Source organism: Pezoporus flaviventris, unplaced genomic scaffold (genome assembly GCF_033815535.1).
Source record: "Pezoporus flaviventris isolate CSIRO_AGI_PZ_B2104156 unplaced genomic scaffold, CSIRO_AGI_Pfla_v1 ptg000002l, whole genome shotgun sequence".
NCBI classification, from domain to species: Eukaryota; Metazoa; Chordata; class Aves; order Psittaciformes; family Psittacidae; genus Pezoporus; species Pezoporus flaviventris.
Window position 1 is genome coordinate 66,878,711 of NW_026892550.1, and position 19,808 is coordinate 66,898,518.

Below are 19,808 nucleotides of genomic sequence, written 5' to 3' on the forward strand. Positions count from 1 at the left end.
CATGCTGGTATATGAGCTTTCAATTGAACAACATCTGTTCTAAATACACATCTTCTAAGTAAATACAGTTGCTTCTATATTTGCGTAGAAGTGACAACTGACTGGAGTTTTAATTCTTCCTTTGCTTCCTTTGTAAGAATGAAATTTCAGCCTCTGCTAGATGGACATTCCCACAGTTGTTACCAGCTTGCAACGTCTCTGGTGTTGCTTCAGCTGTGGGTGTCCCATAGCTGGCTTGCTTAGACCTCAGTGCAACTCACTGGTTCAGTTTTTCATGTGCATCTGAGAAAGAGCAAGAAGCAGTTGCATATATTTTGCTTTTTCTGCTTGTGGAAGACTCTGATGTATGAGCAACTGTCTCCAAAAGCAGCCCTTCCTCAAGTGAGCTATTGCTGGAGAAGTTCTGTTTTTTTATGAATGATCTATAGCATGAGCTAATCACTTTATTTGTATGAGGTCTTTTCATAGCAAAGCCAGAAAGATATAGCCCTAAAGCAACTATTTTACATTTTGCTGCTGCATCTGTTCCCTCTATATCCTTGCTCTCCTAACACAGAAGATCGTATTATGTTTTTTTTTGGTTTTGTTTTTTATTTCTCCTTACTGCTGAGAAAAGCTCAAAAACTATGATAATGTTCTGACTTCATGAGCTGAAAAAAGTGGCCAAAAGACATGCAAATGAGAGAGAAAAGCTTTTCAGCATTGCACAAACTGCACAAAATTATTCTGCTATAACTTGGGTAGTTGAACTGAAGGAAGGAAGCAGTGATTCAGAGAGAAAAGTGGCAGAGGCACATTCTTGTGAGATGCTGCTACTTCCATTTCTTTCCCACCCCAATCACAGGGAACTTGCAGCAGAGGAATTGAGCTCACGTTTGTGCTTCACATGATATTCCTAAGCAATACCAAGATAAAGTGATACTGAGCAGTCTCATTTAATATCATGTGTGTCTCTGACACATCCTAAATTTCAGAAACAGTTGATTTATTGTCTCCTTGGGTTTTGTTTGAAATGATAAGGCTGAAAATGTTTATATGATGTCAAATTTTGCTGAGGTTCTGTCATTGTCTAAGGACACAATAAACGTGTAATTATAGTGAAGAGATTTTTGTTATTAGGGAAGTATGGTGGGAAACTATTAAATTCGTGTACCAAATTAAAGGACAAGAAAAGTCATTACTATAATACCTATCCAGCTGCTGTATTATAGAACTTTTGTTTTCCCCCTGAAAAATATTTGATAGGAGATGCTTGTGATTTTTAGTTAAATAAAACACTGGAAATGTAGAGTTCTAGTATTGACACTGAAATGCTTAATATCAGATGACTATAGCCCTAATTATTATAGGAAATTTAAATTGGTATGGGGGCATTAATGGATTTTTTTTTAAAATGCTATCATAAACAAGACATAAATTGGTGTCTCTGATCTAATCTCTAAAAATGACCTCCTTCAACTGGATGTGTGTTATACTATCCTCATTTTTTTAATAAAGAAATCTTTTCTCTCCTTCTTCACATACATAATAATTGAAAAGCAACAACGATGAGCTCTTCAACTATCCTATCTACATTGCCAATCCTTTGAACTTCACAATTGGCATTTGCTCCTTTTCTATGCAAAAGTGAAACTTAAACAACACTGGCTGCTTTGCAAGTTGGGATGCTGTATGATTTTCTCACCAGTTTCATTCTGAGACCTATCAAACTCTGAATAACTTCCTACTTTCATAAGCTATCATATTAACTTTGATGGAGTGATGCTGCTTGGATCAGCATTGAAATTCAGTTCAATAGCCCATGATGTGGAAACTTGTTTGTATAGCAGTAACATAAATATAATAAATCCTGCCACTTCCTTGCTGTTTTCAACATAAAGGCTTACTGACCAACTCAAGATACGTGTTTATGTGCCACAAAAGCCTACACAGCTGAGGAGATGCTACAAAATGAAGTAGAACAGAAAAGAAATCTGAAGTACTTCAGTGACCAGAGTGCATAACACTAAGGTGGTGAAAGTAATGTAAAATGCATTAACTGAGGTCTGAGACATGATTTTCTTGAATTTACTTGGTGTGTCAGAAGGGCAATCTTGTGCTTTAAAGAACTTCCAGTTTGCCTTTGACACTGCTGCAATAATTTTTAAAAAGTTCATGTCCCTGTAATTTTGTTTCTGCAGAAACTTGTAAATTCTTCAGATTGAAGATGTGTACAACGGGAGTTAGAGAAGGTCCCCTGATGTCCCCTTCAACAACAAAACAATTTATTTTTTTTTTTTTTTAGTATAGATGTTTGGATGCTTGAAATTCAGTATCTATCTCTAAAGATGATGGCACAAATCTTTACTGGTAGAGTCTACAGGCTGCAGCCAAACCTTTAAAAGGTCGCCTCTATCAGCATGAAAAGTTAGTGTGTTCTACAGCAGGTTTCTACATCTGTCTTTTATGATGTCAACTGCCACTGAACTGAGAAGAGATGAAAAAGAGGAAATTTCATTACAGAAAGGGAGGGAGTATGATGGCTGGTGGAGGAAGGTGAGAAAAGTTTCCATTTGTATGCAATGAAACTTCAGTATCAAAGGGTCATGGCAACCTTTAGAAGAGGATTTTCTATATCTCAGTGTACTTACAGTTGATACGACAAGAGACTTTTCAAAGGTGATCTACTGTTCTCAGGCCAGCTTTTATGCAGATTGTGCAAAAGCAACTTCAGAAGCTAAGCTAATGCATCTGTTTAATACATTCATCTTGGATCTTGACAATATTGGCTTCTTGGCTGCAGCACTGGGTCTGCTTCAGCAACAGAGCCATCAGCTCTTGGTTTCCTCTGTTGCCATCAGTAGATACTAGTGCAGTGATGTGGAATTACTACCAAATGCTTCAAACAGTGACATGGGCATCTCCTTTGTTCTTCCCCAGGCAGCTGCCCAGAGGCCATTAATCTGTGACGGGAAAAAGGAGGACTTGGCAGTGATTTGACTTGTACACTGACAGAAGGCACATGAACAACTGTTTATTTCCATAGTTTTCCTGGGTAACTGAGAACATACCCTTCCTTTCATGAGAATGTAGTTGGTTATGATCCTGTGTCTAGGCAGAGAGAGGAAGCTGCATGTTGATATTTTGAAGTGCTTATCTTTGCTGTCTTCCCTCCTCATAAAAAAATAAATGTAATTAAAATTTTAACTTATAACATTAGTGAAATCTTATTAAATTTGCTAAGAAAAGGCAAACCCCTTAAATTTACATAGAAAAAATGCAGACTGCAGACTTCCTTAAGGAGAAACACCATCATAACCCTCTTACTCCTTCTCTTCTACCCCTCCTTTCACAAATGGCTATCTCATGAGCACTCAAATTTTTAAGAACTCATGCACTTGAAAGACTAATAGACTTTTCTGTATGGCAATAACTACAAAAACATGCAATTGCAAATGAAGAAACTGGTATGTAAAGGTTTAATGAGTTCTTCAAAGAACAAATGAATCTGGTGTTAGTCGTTATGTATCATTGCTTTTATGCATGGAAGTGGGTGTATCTATGTTATGTTCCCATTCCTAAATAAATTGATAGTTAGAAATATTTAACATGAACAGCTGTAAGTGCAATATTTATATTTTAAGATTTTTTTTTTTTTTTGGTGAAAATCTGCACATCACAGAGTTCTGCAAATGTAAGCACAAGATAATCCTTCTTCATCAGAATTAGTCATAACGATTGTAAAGAGATCTGAATTTTTACATTGCTCCTGCCCCTGTTGCGAGTTTCTTATGGATAAGCTGATAGTTTCAGTTTTCAAAGATGTCAGGCCAGCATTTTTTTATACGAATGACTAACAGCAGTTGTCTCTGGTAGCAATTATTTTTATCTTTCACAGCATATAAAGGCTTGATGGGCCCTTAACTAATCTTCTCATGGTGAAAACATCTTTTAACTTTGTCTAAATTTTCAAGTATTTTAAAGAAAAATCCTCTAGGGGTCCATTAGAACGAAAAAATGCTTTGTCAACATTCTGGGATAAGTTTTCATTAACAGTTATTTCATGATTACATTAATATTGTTTTAATTATTTAAAATCAGATTTAGGGTTCTGCTTTTCAAATCCTGCTCATAAAAAAGTGCACTACTGTAAGGAAGGTCTGGCATTTTTTGATGTACAAAGCTTATCACCTGAAGTTCATGGATAGGGTATCGGTTTAGGATAGTGATTTGGACCTAGTTTCACCACAGATATAAGATAACAGGAAAGTTCATAACTGTATGTGGTAGACTATGTTAGGACTGTAAATAATTCATTCTAGGTTTCAATGATCTGAATGCTTCTCTTTCTTAAAGTACTTTTAAGCAGCACATAAAGAAATCATGCTACCAGTATTTGAAATTTTATAGTTGCGCTATTTAGTTGAAAAATATTCTTCTGTTCCAATACTTTTTCAATGTCTTTCCTGTTTCATAACTGTTACAAATTCGACTTTAAAGCAACCCAATGGTAAAATATTGCTCAGAACAGAAAGTGCAAGGTTAGGGGTATACACTACTTTAACCTTGTGATTCAAGAGGAACACAGACAGTCACCTGAAGTCAGGAGGCATTCAAAATTCAAAAAGAGGTAAGAGTTAGATTTGAAAATGAGAACATTATTCACCTCAGTAATATATCTAAAAGATTTTTCTGTTTTAATGTGCCTCATTTAGAAGTCTAAATGTAGCAGGGTTAAAACTTAACTTTTACTTTTGAATTGAAGTATGGTGTATAGGACATGTGTGTGCTAACGTGTGTGGAAGGTTCTTGCTGGCTCAAACTGAGCAGAGTCCAAAAGCACTGACAGGAGTAAAGCCTAAAGTTTATTCTCTATATTTTCCCATTTAAAACAAACTCTTTGAAGTAGAATGGAATGAGAGTATAGGAAAAATGTTGGAAATATTTGGGATAATATCATTAACATAACAGTAAATAAAAATTTAGATGCTCTTTTAAAAAAACAGTACTTTATAGGAATATGAAACATCAACTCTTGCCATAGCTCTTGATATCTCCTCCTATGATCCATTTTTCTTTGCTTTTACAATGGCAATAGAAAGGGAAATTATACAAAGTTATACAATGCTATTTACTGAACTTGGCTGTGTGGAAGGGCAGGGAACTGGATAAGAGCAGCTTATAACCAAGGGATAAGATCTGAGCTATGGTCTTAACAGTATGGATGTCAACTAACTGGGATCCCTGGGTGTGTCCAGGCATTAGAATATACAGTATTGCTTAATACAGTGAACCACCATCTTCTGGTGGATGCTGCCTGTCTTTCTAGTCTCCCCTTCCTTTGAATACACTGGAATATTTGAATTTACCACCAGCAGCCTCCTGTTTAATCATGTGGAGATAGACAGTCTAAACAAGTTCAGCTAGGAAATCCATCTCCCAGCTGAACTGCTGAGCAAATAAAAGACTCGGCTCTCATTTTGTCAACACTATTTATTTTATGAATACAATACTATTCACTTCAACATACCCATAAAGAGTAATTGGTACTTTCCTAGCACAGTACCTTTCCTGATTTAGGGAAGGAGGGGTAAGAAAAAAATCCACCCTGATCTGAGATCCTCTGTCAAACATACTCCCAAGTAGGAAGCAGTCTTTAATTTTGACTGTCTTAATATTAGCTAAGAATTCCTTTCTTGTTTTAAATACAGGATTTTGAGGTTTATATTGAAAATATATTTAGATGTTCTTGTTAACTTTTAAGCTTCCTTTCTCCTCCTTGCCCCAGTTATGCACTGTCAATAGCATTAAATCAGGTTTATTTTTCTCTCATTTTAGGGGCTTTTTGGATGAATAGATATTTTCCTGAGAAAAAAGTCTAAGATTTATCAATGACTCCACTGTGGATCCTTACATCTCTGTATTTCTTTCCTCAAATGAAGCAACTGGTAAGCTTTATGTATCAAAAAGACAATTTGATTGTAATTGCATCAAAATGTGGTATAGCATTAAACAAGCTAGTTTTACTTGTTTACTCTTAAAAAGTCATTCTTAAGAAGATGTATTATTTGTAACTGTGTCAAGCTTCATCCATCTTCTGCAACGGAAAAAAGTCTAAACCTAGAATTTGATCATTTATTTTAATAATGTGATAACTGCTCTGCAAGTGGTGTGGCGTATCAGTTTTGTCCTCAGCATCCTTAATTATATGGCTGACTAATTAGTTCTGATTATTTAAACATCACAACACAGATCATCAGTTACTGTCTTACTAGTAACACCTGGTTTGATACACAGTGTTATCTGTGCAGTAAAGTTTTCTTGTCTACATATAGGATACAAAGCTGTGCAATGGTCTTTGACAAATACTGCAGAAAGAATAAAACTTGGAGAAACTGTTACTGGTTTGGTGGCCTGTATTCCAACAGCTCTTTGACATCCTTGTGTGAAGACTGATGCTGCACTGGGGAGGACAAAGGACAAAGGTAGGGTTTTCTGTGGGCACTTCTGTTAGCATCATTATAATCCTAGTTTCTTTACAGTGTTGGAAAACTGGTGGATACCAAATTGTTGGCCTTCAAATTGAATACACAAATTGCAAATCTGAGAAAATGAGACTGGAGCTGAAAATTCTTTCCTGCAGTCCTGTGCCAAAGCGAGGTTTGGCAAAGAAATTAATCTACAAAAGCTTTTCTGTAAAATACTGCTATTCTGAATCAAATACTTTCTTTTATGGTGCTGGAAACAGTGTACCTTGCTTTTACTTTTTGACCTTCTTAGCTATGCTGGCATTCTTTTACCTTTCTTTGTGAGCTTAAAGAAAAAGATACTAATTTCCATTTGTGTTAAATCAGAATATATGTAATAGATTACAGAAATGTCTTAAAGGTTTTTCGTTTGTTTCACTGGAACTACTTAATCACCTTTCTGCTCTACACCAGTCTTCTAAGAATGCTGAAAGCATTTTGAGTCCAGAAACTGGGGAGCTTCCCTTTCTACGTATTAGCTGCTCTTTGAGGTATAAATGAGTAAATTTCAGTTTTGATGACTGGGAACTTTTCCTGTAGGTAAAACTTCATGACTACAAATTCCTGAAATATAGGGACAAGAAACTGTAGTCCTATATAATTAGGAAAAAAAAAAGATTTAAGTTTTCCATTAAAACTCAAAGCATGTGCTTTCAGTTCTTAGAAAGCATTGAAATAGTGGAAGATACAATTACACACAAGTTTTTAAGGGTCTTTTGGAGAATGTTTCACAGCTCAAATGGAGACTTGAAGAAATGCAATTCTTTTACAGCAAAGGCCCAACGTAAGCATAGAAAAAAACAAGAAGTATTCCTTGTTAAACAGAGCAAAAGCAAAGAAATAAGGGGTTTTCTGATACCACTGTGTAAGTTGCCATTACATTATGCTTCAAGGAATGACAGCAGTTGAATGGAATGAGAAAATTGGAAGAGATAGAGATGGCAGACCATAAGAATTGCGCATGAAGTGAAAATTGAGTGATTGAGTTGGCTGAACAGGGAAATAATTTCTCTTCCTAACCTAATGCATTAAAGGAGAAAAAGAAACTGTGGCTGTGGGCCATGAAGCTTTTCAGGCAGCACAGCTGCTATCATCTTTTTTATCTTTGTCTCAATCTAGATTTTTAATACCCAGTTTAAAACAAAATACTTTTAAATGGTGTAGTATATATCTTAGCACCAAGGTAAAGCGCAAAGGGTGGGTTTTCTTGATGTTATCTTGGCAGTTCTGCTTGTTACAGTTCTGACTGCATTTTCATGTTGGGTGACTATTTTGAGACTGCAAAGCAATGTGGAATGAAGAGATAGCTTGCCTTTCACAAAGGAAAAATTTAAGCCCAGAACTTGTGATACAATTTTCAAACAACATCTAGAAAATTGTCGGCCACTCCAAAATTGGAAGAATAAAGAGAAAATATCAAGGCATCTTCCACTAGTTTTTGAGAATGGCAAATAACCTTACTTTTGGTGGGGGTTGGTTTGTGGGTTTGTGGTTTTATTTGTTTGTTTTTTGTTGTTTGTTTTTTTAAGGAAATTAAGAAATACAACTTAGAGTGCTCTTTCAAGTGTATCTTATTTAATTCTGCTCTTCCTTGCAGGTCAAAATTAAAATTACATTGAACAAGATACTTTGTCACGAGTTAGTGGTCCTGAATAACCTTAAAAAGAAGTGGTAGCAGTTTAATAAAAATAAGTGGTCTTTGTTCTCTGCTCTCTGAATGACTGGAGGGAGAGCAAAAGTTGTAATTTCAGTGCAATTCCTACATGAACTAAAAGTGGAAAAGAAGGATAAAACGAAAACAACTTATAGTTCACCTTAAAGAAAATACTTGTCTAAGCAGCATCAAAGTCCATAATGTCGTGAACTGATATTGAGAGAGATTCCTCCTGAGAGAGGTATTATATTTAAAATGTCTTTTCTCCTTCATGCCCTCTTTGAAATATTTTACTTCCATAAAATCTGTAGATCTATATTTCATTCCAGGGACACACAACCTGATGCCTATCAAAAGTTTCCATTTTATAGATTAGAAATTTTGGAACATTGCTCCTGGGTTCTGGGTTGGTTGTTGGGCTTTTTTTGGTGAAGGTTTTGTGGGGGTTTTTGTTTTGTTTGTCTTTTTTTTTTTAATTACCCCAGTATCTGTGAGGCTCTAGTTTTCCTGTAGTTTTTGAATCCTGTATTTTAGTTACAAGTGCTCTGGAGCAAGGTTTTGTTTCCTGCCTGTCCGCTGCGTGGCTGGCAGCATGCTGCAAGTAGACTGGTCTGGTGTGACGGCATCCTCTCTGCCTGTGTGTAGGATTGATGAAGGCTCTGGAGCAGTGCTAAGAATGGCTTACCCCTTTTTATGGCTTCCAAAGAGACATCATGTGTGTGTCTGTGTGTGTATTTTTATACATGTACGTGCATGCAGCATGAAGATGACTAAAAATGTATTTGCATTTTTTTCAGTACATTTATATACTTGAGAGAAGGCTATATGAATAACTGAAAGTGCCTGGGCTTTTGGCAGCCTCTTACTTATTAGCCCCCTGACCTGCAGAGGTGGATAGCAGTCAAGGCACTGTATATTATGTTGTGACACCAGATTAACCTTTGGTGCGCTCCTGTTTATTCTTAGAAATGTGCAAGATGGTGTCTCCCCAAACATAGGAAGAGAGGAGGTACTTGGTCACAGCTCCGGCGCTTGCTGCCCCCACCTCTCCCAAGGGTGAACCCCCTGTAGCGCTGTCTGTTGAATTTAGCCGGGGTACTGCTTTTTTTCTCTCTGAGCCACCTTCCTGACACATTTATTGTCTCTCCTATCTTCCTAATGAGCAAAATAATTTCCAGTTAGTGTCTCTGACCCTGATTACTTGATTTCCTCAGGAGGTCATGTTTTGGATAGTTTAGGAATACCTATACTTGCAGCAATCTTAATTAAAAGTGGATGAATGCAGCGTTTCAGGGATTACCAGTTTCAATCTGAAGCACTGTATTTTGGCTCTACACAGAAGAACCAGTTTATTTTAATGCTTACTAAAGCTAAACTAAGACAAGGTCTAGGTGAGCTCAGAAGATATAGGCAATATTACAGGGAGAGAGGCAACAGGACAGCAGTGATTTTAAATCTCTCCATAAAAGATTGTTTCATAAAAATCCATTTGAAGTTTATAAATGCCTGTTCAGAAGACTTTCTGAATAGAAAGTCTCTGGAAAACACATTTTTTTCAAGAGCATTCTGGCTCATTAGTTTTCTTAATACCTGAACTGTTTATTCTGGGAAACTCATATCTGTAATTTTCTTTTTAGCTGTGAACTAGCAGATAGTCAAAGGTTGCTAGAATTTCATGACCAGCTTTGCATGTCATTTCAGCTTTCAAATGTTTAAATGCCTGAACTTGGCATTAAGATTTCTTCCTTAGTTCCATAACACACTTCTGTTTTCAGGGTGGCAAAGTTCAGATCTTCATCAAGAAAGCCAGAAGGCTTTAGAGAACAGGTAAAACTTGTTCCTTGAGGTGACTAAATTTGCATGAGTTTTTTAAACCTTTGTGCTTTAACCCAAATCCAGCTCTCAAATTCGAACTTAGCCCAGTGTAATTGGAATTTGGATCAGACAGGTGCATTGCTGTCTTTATCATTTTTACATATGCAGGCAACTTTCTTCCTCTTTGTCCTTTGTCTTGTTTTAATTAAAATTTAGTTTTGAATAAAGCATTTTTACCCAATCCTGAGGGTACATGTTGAAAAAATAAAAATACACAAACTGAGGCACCACTATTTTCAATCAGTTATTTTAACTGAAGCTGGTTTGTGGATTTTAACTGCTCAGTTAAAGAAAATGCGCTAAGTCTACAGCATTACTTTAACAAAGTGTAGTACTTAGCTTTACATTTCCTTTCCTTCCTTTAATATGAGGAGTATCTTGGTCTGACCTATGTTAATTTCTCCCAGGACGTCTGCAGCTGTGTGATTTACACATAGACCCATGTGGCTTCCTAACAGCCACTGCCTGAAATACACACAGATTCACAGTGGCCTGCAATGACTTGTTGAATGGTGCATTAAACCATCTGAAGAAGCAATGTTTGTACAAGCCAGTAATGCAGGGTGTGTTGCCAGCTCTGTTTTTATGGAAATTGTTGTTGCAGTTTGACATGTCACTGTGCCTTGTTTATTTATACTGTAAATTTTAGAGCCAGATTTTAAAAAGTGAAGCATTTTGGTACAAATAAGTTTAGTGCCCATGGTTGTTTTAGGTATCTACCTGGCCTTTAGCCAGCAAGCCTCTCTTTAAAAATTAATGTAGTAAGCAGTGGCCTAAATTACTGAAGTTTTATTTGGTGAAAGTAGGATTTGCACCATCACTTTATTTTATCACATTCATTTGAGTACTCTAGGCTGACTGGCCTAAGGTGTTGGCTACTACTGGAAGGCCAGCTGTTTGTATACAGCTCCATACCATGTGGCATGTTGTTACAAGACTCCCCTGTCTATAAAGAAGAAGGCAATTTGTGGAGGTCTGAACTGAGATGACTCTCTTGCTGCCAGTATCCCTAGATCACCTAGAGCAATGTTGAGAGTTTTCTGGCTGAAGCACTCAGAGGTAGATTATCAACTTCTAAGTTATATCCTTACTCCTGAGTGCCCTAAGTGCCTTTGGAGACTTTATAATCAGTTATCTACCTTGAACTCCACTTACTGCCTTTAGAATAGCCTTTCCTTTTTTATAAGATAAGAATTGAGATAGAGATAAGAAACAGAGAGATGTAAGGGCTTTAATTGGTTGCTAGTTTCTAGTGTTCTGTATTTCTGTGTGTATTGATAATGATGTCTCTTCAGTTTCTTAGTACTTACTAAGGGGAATATTTACTCTCCTCCTCTGACTCTGCTGTCATAAAGCCAGGGTATATTGACTCCACAATCTTGAAATACAGTAACTTGATAAATTGACTGCTTAGCCAATAATACCTACTGTGCAGGTGGTTCAAAATATTTGTTGTATCACTACAGAATAAACTGGTGACTGGGTACTGGAAAAGAGCTCAAGATACAAAAGTTGCCGTTTCCCCTAACTCTTGGATATTCCACCATCCATTGAGGTTTGGATGCCCAAGTTGCTGGGTAACCTCACACTGTGTATTGGAAGGTGTGTAAGAGTGTGATAGAAGCAATAGCAGGCTGGCTGGGAAAATGTCTGAAGTTAACCATTAGGAAATACTAGAGTGAGAAGTCAGGGTCCAAGTTCTTAGTGTACTGTGCTGAGCTGTGACAGAGGTTCCTTAACTATGAAGTACCCCTTGGACTTTATAGCACATTATCCCCCTTTTCATCACAAAAAATCATCTGTACAAATTTCAGTCTTATTTGGTGCAGAATTTGAAACTTTTGCTTTCACTAAGAATATCCCAATACCACAGCCTGTGGTATTCTGGGAACCATCTGCCTTGATTACTTTCTCTAAAGCTATTTTTAATCTCCAATCAAAGATTAATTATGCCAGGCTTTGGGCAACTGAGACTTTGGAGGAGAGAAAAGGAAGAGAAAGTGCCTACAGCACTTGCCAAAGACACAGGAAAATCAGGTACAAGTCTGTGCTGCAATTTATAGTTGGGATCCAGCGGCAGGGTTGCTGAGATAAGCCCTGAAACACCATCTTAAGGCTGTGAACATGCCATGTGCCATCTTTTCTTTGTAGAAGGAATGCAGTTTGCCGCATTATCACTTATGCCTCCCAGATGGTGTCTTTCTACCTGCCCTGGCACCTACCCAATACTATTCTGCCAGTATTTCACTTAGAGCATTGCTCTTTAACTCTTGTGTGTGTGAAACGTACATTGGTGTGCCTCCATATCCCACTTTTGTTCAGATTTGCTAGGCAGAGGACTCCCCAAGGTTTTCCTCTTTCACCTGGACATGTTTCTGAGATTAAAGTCCAGTCTGAGGCTGAACCTCTGCTTTAAAATTTGGAATCAACAGGTTATGGGAAAATGAAATGTAAATTTAATTCTGATAAGTGCTGAGCAGCCTGGTTCCTCTCTGACTGCTTCGTTCATGTGGAGTTGGGGCTGAGCTTTCAGTGTCCATAACAACAACTTTCCCTGCAAATGGTGTCCTAATTCTGTCTAAAACTGTCCTGGGGGACTTTGACAGCTCCTCTGAGTTCTTTTTGCTGTTTCTCTTCATCTGTTCCTCTTTATCCAAGATTCTTTTCATGACGCCAGCCTGCTGCAAATACAGTTTTGATGGGTTATTTGAATATTAGCTACCATTTGAACAATTTCAGCCCAGCACTTCATGGGTTGCTACTGAAGTTGTAGAAGCACTCAAAAAATTATTCAAGCTTTTACATATATATTCAGAGGAGATTTCTATCTTTCAATTACTCCATATAGTTCTGTAACACTTCACTGATATGAATAAAAAATCTGATCATTGGGTTGCTTTTAGATGGATGAAGAATGCTTTTCCATTTCTCTTCCCTCCTTCCCTGTCCCCAGACATTCGGAATCAGAGATATACAGTTTTGTCAGAGCATTCCCATGGCCTAAGGACTGGGCTGTTTTCTTGGGAGTTATAAGCCCCTGTCCTAGAGAGATTTCAGATTTAAGAGAAACTTTGAAGCTGATTCTCCAGTATTCAAAGAGTTCTTGAAGCACTGGCATTTAGGACAGCTTTTTTTTCACCTCCACATTTCCTCATGGTTTGTGTGTTAAGAAATCCAGCGTAATAAGGTATTTTGAGAGCACCTGTCAGAAGATCTGTATTAGGCTGAGATGAGGTGACAGATGACTCTTGCTGCCTCTACCTCTGGAGCTGTAAACATACTAGTCAGAAATCAAGTGTGGTTTTATATGACCTGTGGTGGTAACATCAATAGCTAAGGGGTTTTAAGGCAGTTGATGAAAAACAGCTGCTTTGATATTGTTGATTCTCAGCAATACAGCTAAAGAGTTCTTTATTTGTCTGAAATTCTTTTGTGATCTATCCCAGAAAAGATCACTAGGGTTCTGCTGGAAATGCACTTTTTTGTTAATTATGTTCCTATCTGCAGTTTAATGTTGGCATTCCTATGGTACCTGGAGAGACCTCTTCAGTGGATTTCTATCAAATTGACACTTAACTCAGATTTCACACATCGTATTATTTAATATGATACAGTTGCTTAAGAGAAACAATTAAATGTAATTTCATAACTTATTGGAGTAAATTATTACCTACTGTAAATACAGGAGCCATTAGCTGTAATTTGCTCAGTTCTCTATAACTGAGAATTTACATTACAGTATAAAATAAACATTATTTCTTTAATATTTCTAATATCTAGAGTCTCTATCATTATTACCTACATGTTTTGAACACGCAGTAAAATATAGCCCCTATTTGCAAAGGTAAATTCAAGGAGATAGAAGAAACCCTAGTTAGGGATTAAATGATTGACATCTTCGGAATACGCAGCAATTGTAGAATATCATCTGCCTAACCATTGTCAAATTTTTGTAAACATCATGACAGAGATGAGTTGTAAGTGTAGTTTGAAGAGAAGGACAGCTGTTGCTTTGAGAATAATCATTTTTTTGTTGTTATAAATGCTACAGACAATAGCATTAGTGAAAACAGAGATGGAATGTATCACTTGGTTGCTCATCCTTTTAGTGTTTCTCTTCTGTCGAGGCCCATGTCCCCAAAGTACGCTTTTGAGGAACATATGTTGCCTGCCAAAACTCATTTGATTCTCAAAGCAGAGTAACGCTTTGCTTAACTTTCTTTTTAAAATGTAAAACATCTACATTTAGGGTGAAATGGTCCTTTTAATTTCAAAACACTGTAACTGTAAATCATTACATTTTTTTCTAAAGAAGTTCAGGTGGTTTAAAATTTGGCTATAAAGGCTATTTTTAAAGGCATATTTTTAAGCTATAAAGATGTGTTTTCTCAAATTGAAAACTAAACTGACTAGAATAGGAACACCACACCAAGAATGTTAAATGTTTGTGCCTTACAAGGAAAATAAGTTATTAGGGTGGTTTCCTTACCAGCTAGTCCTTGCAAGTATCTCATTACATCAAAAACCACTCTTCTTTCTGGATGGGAATAAGATAAAGTTGTAAGTGAGCACTCACCAGCCATGAGAGCTGCTGTGAGGGCTATGGAAATTCACACTTTGCCACCACCTTCCTGAAAATTTTAACAAATTGAGACAGAAGTTTTTAAAATAATATTTGCATATTCTGCAGGCCCAGAGCAGAGGGTCTTGGGGCAGCAGAGACCTGTATCCTGCTGGGAATGCGGAGATGATGTGCTCCTGATGGCTGCCTTACCCACAGGAGACACAACCCAGCTCTCAGCTAATTGCATAATATGAAAATCCCTTCAAGATAATTTACCTAGGCAGATAACTCAGATGGAGCTCTATTCATGGTTAGAGTATTCCTGATAAATGAGAAAGGATAATTAGATTATTTTGATCTTTTTTTTTTTTCCTGAGTGCATATATGATAAGCTGTTTTTCTAGCAGACTCCTCGCCTTGGAGTACCTGCCTTGCTCTGAGGGCCAATGCAGAGGAAAAGCTGGTGGGTTAAAGCGTTCTTTTATCAACTACTATTTTATTTCCATTATCTTAATCAGAAATGTCACCCCAAAAAGCTTCTCACCTAGGTATAATTATGAAAAAAATCCAGAAATCTTCCTCATTATGTCCCGGTCTTGGCTTACTTTTGAGATTATTTACTATTATCTGCAGTAGGAGAAGGATTTCACTTGCTCGGATTTGTGTTTTTCAGAAAGTATGTTACATTTAAACATATCTATGTATGAATGTATATGTAACATCTGTATATAAAGCCTTATACATATGTTAATGTGTTTTATAATACTTTGAGAGTCTGGATGGATGAACCACTTGTGAATATGGGCATAAATTTCTCAGTTGATTACATAAACTGCTTCAGAAAAGGTGTCTGGGGCAAGTGAGAGCACTGAATACTCTCAGTAACTTATGCCACTGTTAGGATGCTAGAAATGTAATAGTGGCAGTACATCTAGGCTGAGAACAGCTACTCTTATTTTTAAATCATTTATTACACTATACTGCAGGAAGCCAGCGCACCCATTTTCATAGAAGAGTGCACAACCACAATACAGGACAGAAAGGCACAAACTCCTCAGATGTGTGGAATTAGGGGAAGAAAAGGGAAATATTTTGCTGAGAGTATCTGCAGGGATTGAGGTTTTCTGCAGCAAGGTCAGCAGGTTTGTTTTCATGATGGGGCTGAAGTTGTAGGTCTTTTCAGCAGCCTTTGGTTTTGCCTGAACCTGAGCCACTCAGCTGAGCTGTAAGCAATCCAGCATTTAAATCCCATGTTTTCGGTGCCTCCCCAGTCTGGTTATAGTAATTATTCTTAGTTTGTTACTTTCTTTTGCTGAATATTTGCTAACAGTATATATTTCTAAAGTACTGGCTATATTACTGGGTCTTTCAACAGATTGACACTTCATAGTTTCAAGCACTTCCAATCCAGATACTAGATATATTGCAAAAATGCCTAACGCCCAAGCTGATGTGGCCTAGCTTGTGCAAGGTAATTTAAAGTGCCAACACACATGCTTATGAAATAAGTTACTGGTACAATTTATAACGTTTAAATCACATGGTATTCATTTGTTAACTCTGGAGTGAAACCGAACTTCTAAACTACAATATAGGTTTTATAAACACGTACCTCTGAAGTAAGAGGTATTTTAGTATTTTAATTTTAAATACCAGATTTTTTAGTCTCCTTATGTTCAGAGGAGTCAGATAATGGAAATGGAGAAACTCTAAATAGCAATCTGTTACTTTCTGAGCACTTCTCTCTGTACTCACTGATGAGATTTACAATGTTGTAATGCTGCAATTTCATCATTATTTTGTAATCTTCTTAAATGAGTGTCTCATGTTAGTGCAGGCAATCATAATAACTGCTTGAATAGGATTTGCTGCTGAGCAAAGCTGCTTGTGTTGCAAAAGCAACTAGAAGAACACACAAGCAAAAAAAACCCAAAACATTGTGCAATGGTGTTTACTTTCCCACCGGGTTTAGAGTGAGTCCTGAGAAGGGAATTAGTTATGACTTCACCCATGCTAGCAGGATGCCAGCAAATGGTCAAAAAAGGAAATAATATTCTAATAGCAGCTTAAGGCAAGTTCAAAAACAAAGGAGGCTTGTAACCGCAACACTTACTTAATGTGGAATACTGTCATATTTTTATAGAGTAAAAAAGAAACCTGCCTCCTTCAAAAATTCTCATGGCTTCACAATGCATACTGCTCCTGCAGTCTCTGAGCCTAGGAGAAGACTTACACTAGGTGAAGTATGCTGTCTCTATGGCAGATAATCCTTTATACTCCGTAGCTGTGTCCTGGGGAGTGGAGATTGAGCAGCTTGCATTCCCTCAGATGTGGTGACTGAGACAATGGAGGCAAAAAAAGAATGACCCCAGCTGATCATGCCTATTCCCATTTAAACACACTTGTCTTGCCGGTGACCTGATATATATTTATATATTTTTGGTTTATAAAAAGGTTGCCTCAGAACCTTTCATTAAGCATTATTTATTCATGTTACAGTGTACTTATTCATTTTGGATAAATATTGGCTATGCATTTGGTGTATGTATTATCCTGCTTAAGTCTTTGAGACTATTCATGTGGGTAAAGTTATGCATATGGGCCTGGCATTACAGGGTTTGAAGATGACATTAAAACACTGAGGTTCACGATTAATAGAGAGGGATTAAACAGCACAGTCCTCGCTTGATTTTTAAAGGTTTATTTGTTTTTTTTTTTCCCAGAAGAATATAACAATAATTTCAACATATAACCATTGTATCATACTTCTCAATTTATTTTCCTCTTCAAACTCAAGCTAGGAAAATATTGCTATTCATTACTACCTTGTCTGTATGCAACCTTCTTAATTCTGCTTTTGTTCTTTATATCAGAGATATTGATCAATGATCTGATATCCCTTGACTGAGTCATGCTTCAGGCTGTTGGCCCTGGGCCTAATTGTACTTTTGGTTTCAGAATTCTTTGTAATATCTACCTGGAGGCTTCTCCCATTTAAAAAAACAAGATTGTACCTTCTGCACAAGCAACAATGTAAATGACAGTCCTGGTGCCTCTTCTGGTCTATTTGAATTCCAGCTTTCTAACTGCAAATATCTTGTCCTTATTTTTATTTGCAGATTTTTGAGGTGGTGTGAAGAAAAAGTGAGAATTGTTGTAATCCTTATTATCCTCATTAAAACCTTAGAATGTTCTGTAGCTATCAAAATAATAACCCCTTCCGCCCATGTCCTGCTCAAGTCAGAATTCTGAATTTCTCCTCCTTAAAAGAATTTTTTTCATGCTTAGTATTTTTAAGTCAATGTTTCTTGAGACTTGATTTTAAATTTAATTTTATGTGTGAAATAAGATGCAAAATAATAAGTAGAATGGGCAAAAAATGACACATTTTTCTCAAAAAAAAATTAAAAATATGATCAAATATTGTATCTTTATAAATATGAAAATATATATTGATTTTAGATAAAAGATATAATGTGCTAATAACTATTGCATTCAAATCTTTTTCTCCCAATGTATTTATTAGATGTAATTAATGTTTCAAAATTAATGTTGCATTGGAGCTGCAGGGGTTGGAGGATGTTTGTGCACTTTGCACACTGACAACTGATGACAGAGTTGGAAAAGCAGTTGGTCTGCCCTGTACCTGTGTAGGCAGGGTGCTCTGATGTAACACTATAAAACAGAGTTAGAAGGATTACATCATCAAAATGTACTGTGACTTGCTGATAGTGTCAGGGCTGCAACATGATGTTTTTAGCCCTACTGAAAGCTGCTTAACTCCTTTTTGGATATCACAGTGGTGAATCCGGCAGAGGTCACATCTTAGCAGAATGAAAAATCATTTATTTGAAAGAAAGAAATGGGTTTTATTCTCATTTTCAACCCCTGGAAGGAAAATTGACGTTTATTTATGCAATCCACTGGTTTCTCTCATTGGCAGCAGTTTCGGTTAATTCTTCAACACACTTTAAGCCACATCTAAACTGAAAGATGACAAAAATTTACAGGGGAGCTTGCTTACTTTGTAGGCAGTTTTACTTGCTAAAAAAAAAGTACTCAAAGTTCAGCTAAAAAACATGTGGACATCTTTCTTTTATAAATGCAAGGACAGGGCAAGGCCCTTAGCTAAGGATTTTAATAATTTGAAGCTCATACTACCTAAGTGCTCTCCTCAGTCAAGTAGTCAGTTTGCCAATTAGCTGTTGTACACTTAGGAAATACAAGAAAAAAAGCCAAATCATTGTGCAATTTTAAAGCTGAAGTATCACAAATCTCATTACATTAACAAACTGGGTACTAAAAGACTACTTTTTTATAGAGATAGGTATAGATGCATCATTGGCTTTAGATATAGTATCTCTGATTTTCACAAGTTAAACTGAGGCATCTTTCACAGCTAAATACTCTCACACAGACATTTTAAGAATCTGTATTGAGAAGCTGCAATCTTAAAGGGGATGAAAAGCAACTTAACATCTTTATGCTCAACTGATACATATTTCAGTTGTGCATCTAGCTCCATAAGGATGGACAGCACATACACAACTTCTTCAACTTAATGGAGATGTACTTATGCAGGACACATAGAAAAGACAGTTGATTTTTTTCACCATGGGCGTAAGAGAACCTCTGTTGGGAGAGAAGGGTATGAGGATAATAATACATTGAAGAATGTGGAGTAGCTGGAGTCCTTAGAGGCGATGCAGTGAAATTCTTCCAGCAATCACAGCAGACTTACTTGACCACCAATACAAGAAAAAGGATAAGGGTGTGGGAAAAATGATATCAATATATTTTTCAAGCAAGGTGGAGGTGTTTTGTGTTATGTAGGGATTGAAAATTTGAATTTTACTGCAAAGACAGAAGATTATTGAGTATTAGTCCTTCTCAAGTCTTTCCACGTTTTGTCTACTCACTGTCCCCTCCATACTACATTTGATATTACAGCTTTCCACAACTATTTACAAAAATAAAAAGTCTTAATGAGATGAGAGCCTGCAGACACTCTTAAGATATTTAATTTTCACACCTGAAAGTTCTGGGAAATTCAGAGAGTAGAGAATGGGTGAAGATTGTTTATCTGTTATTTCACAGATGGAAATAGAGGTTTTCAGAGAGACAGCAAACATTGACAAGAAACAAACTCCAGTCCTATTTGACTGTGAGAAGGTAATAGGTAGTCACTGCTAAATCTAAACAATATAGT

At 36.7% G+C, this 19,808-nt stretch overlaps 1 long non-coding RNA gene across 1 annotated transcript in view; it reads left to right on the plus strand.

The window, feature by feature from the left end:
* Positions 1 to 19,808, plus strand: part of LOC133262933 (uncharacterized) — a 126,204-nt gene that overhangs the window by 32,758 nt on the left and 73,638 nt on the right. The window contains exon 2 of the long non-coding RNA XR_009741414.1: positions 5,818 to 5,927. This is a non-coding gene — a long non-coding RNA (uncharacterized LOC133262933). The remainder of the gene's footprint in view (positions 1 to 5,817; positions 5,928 to 19,808) is intronic.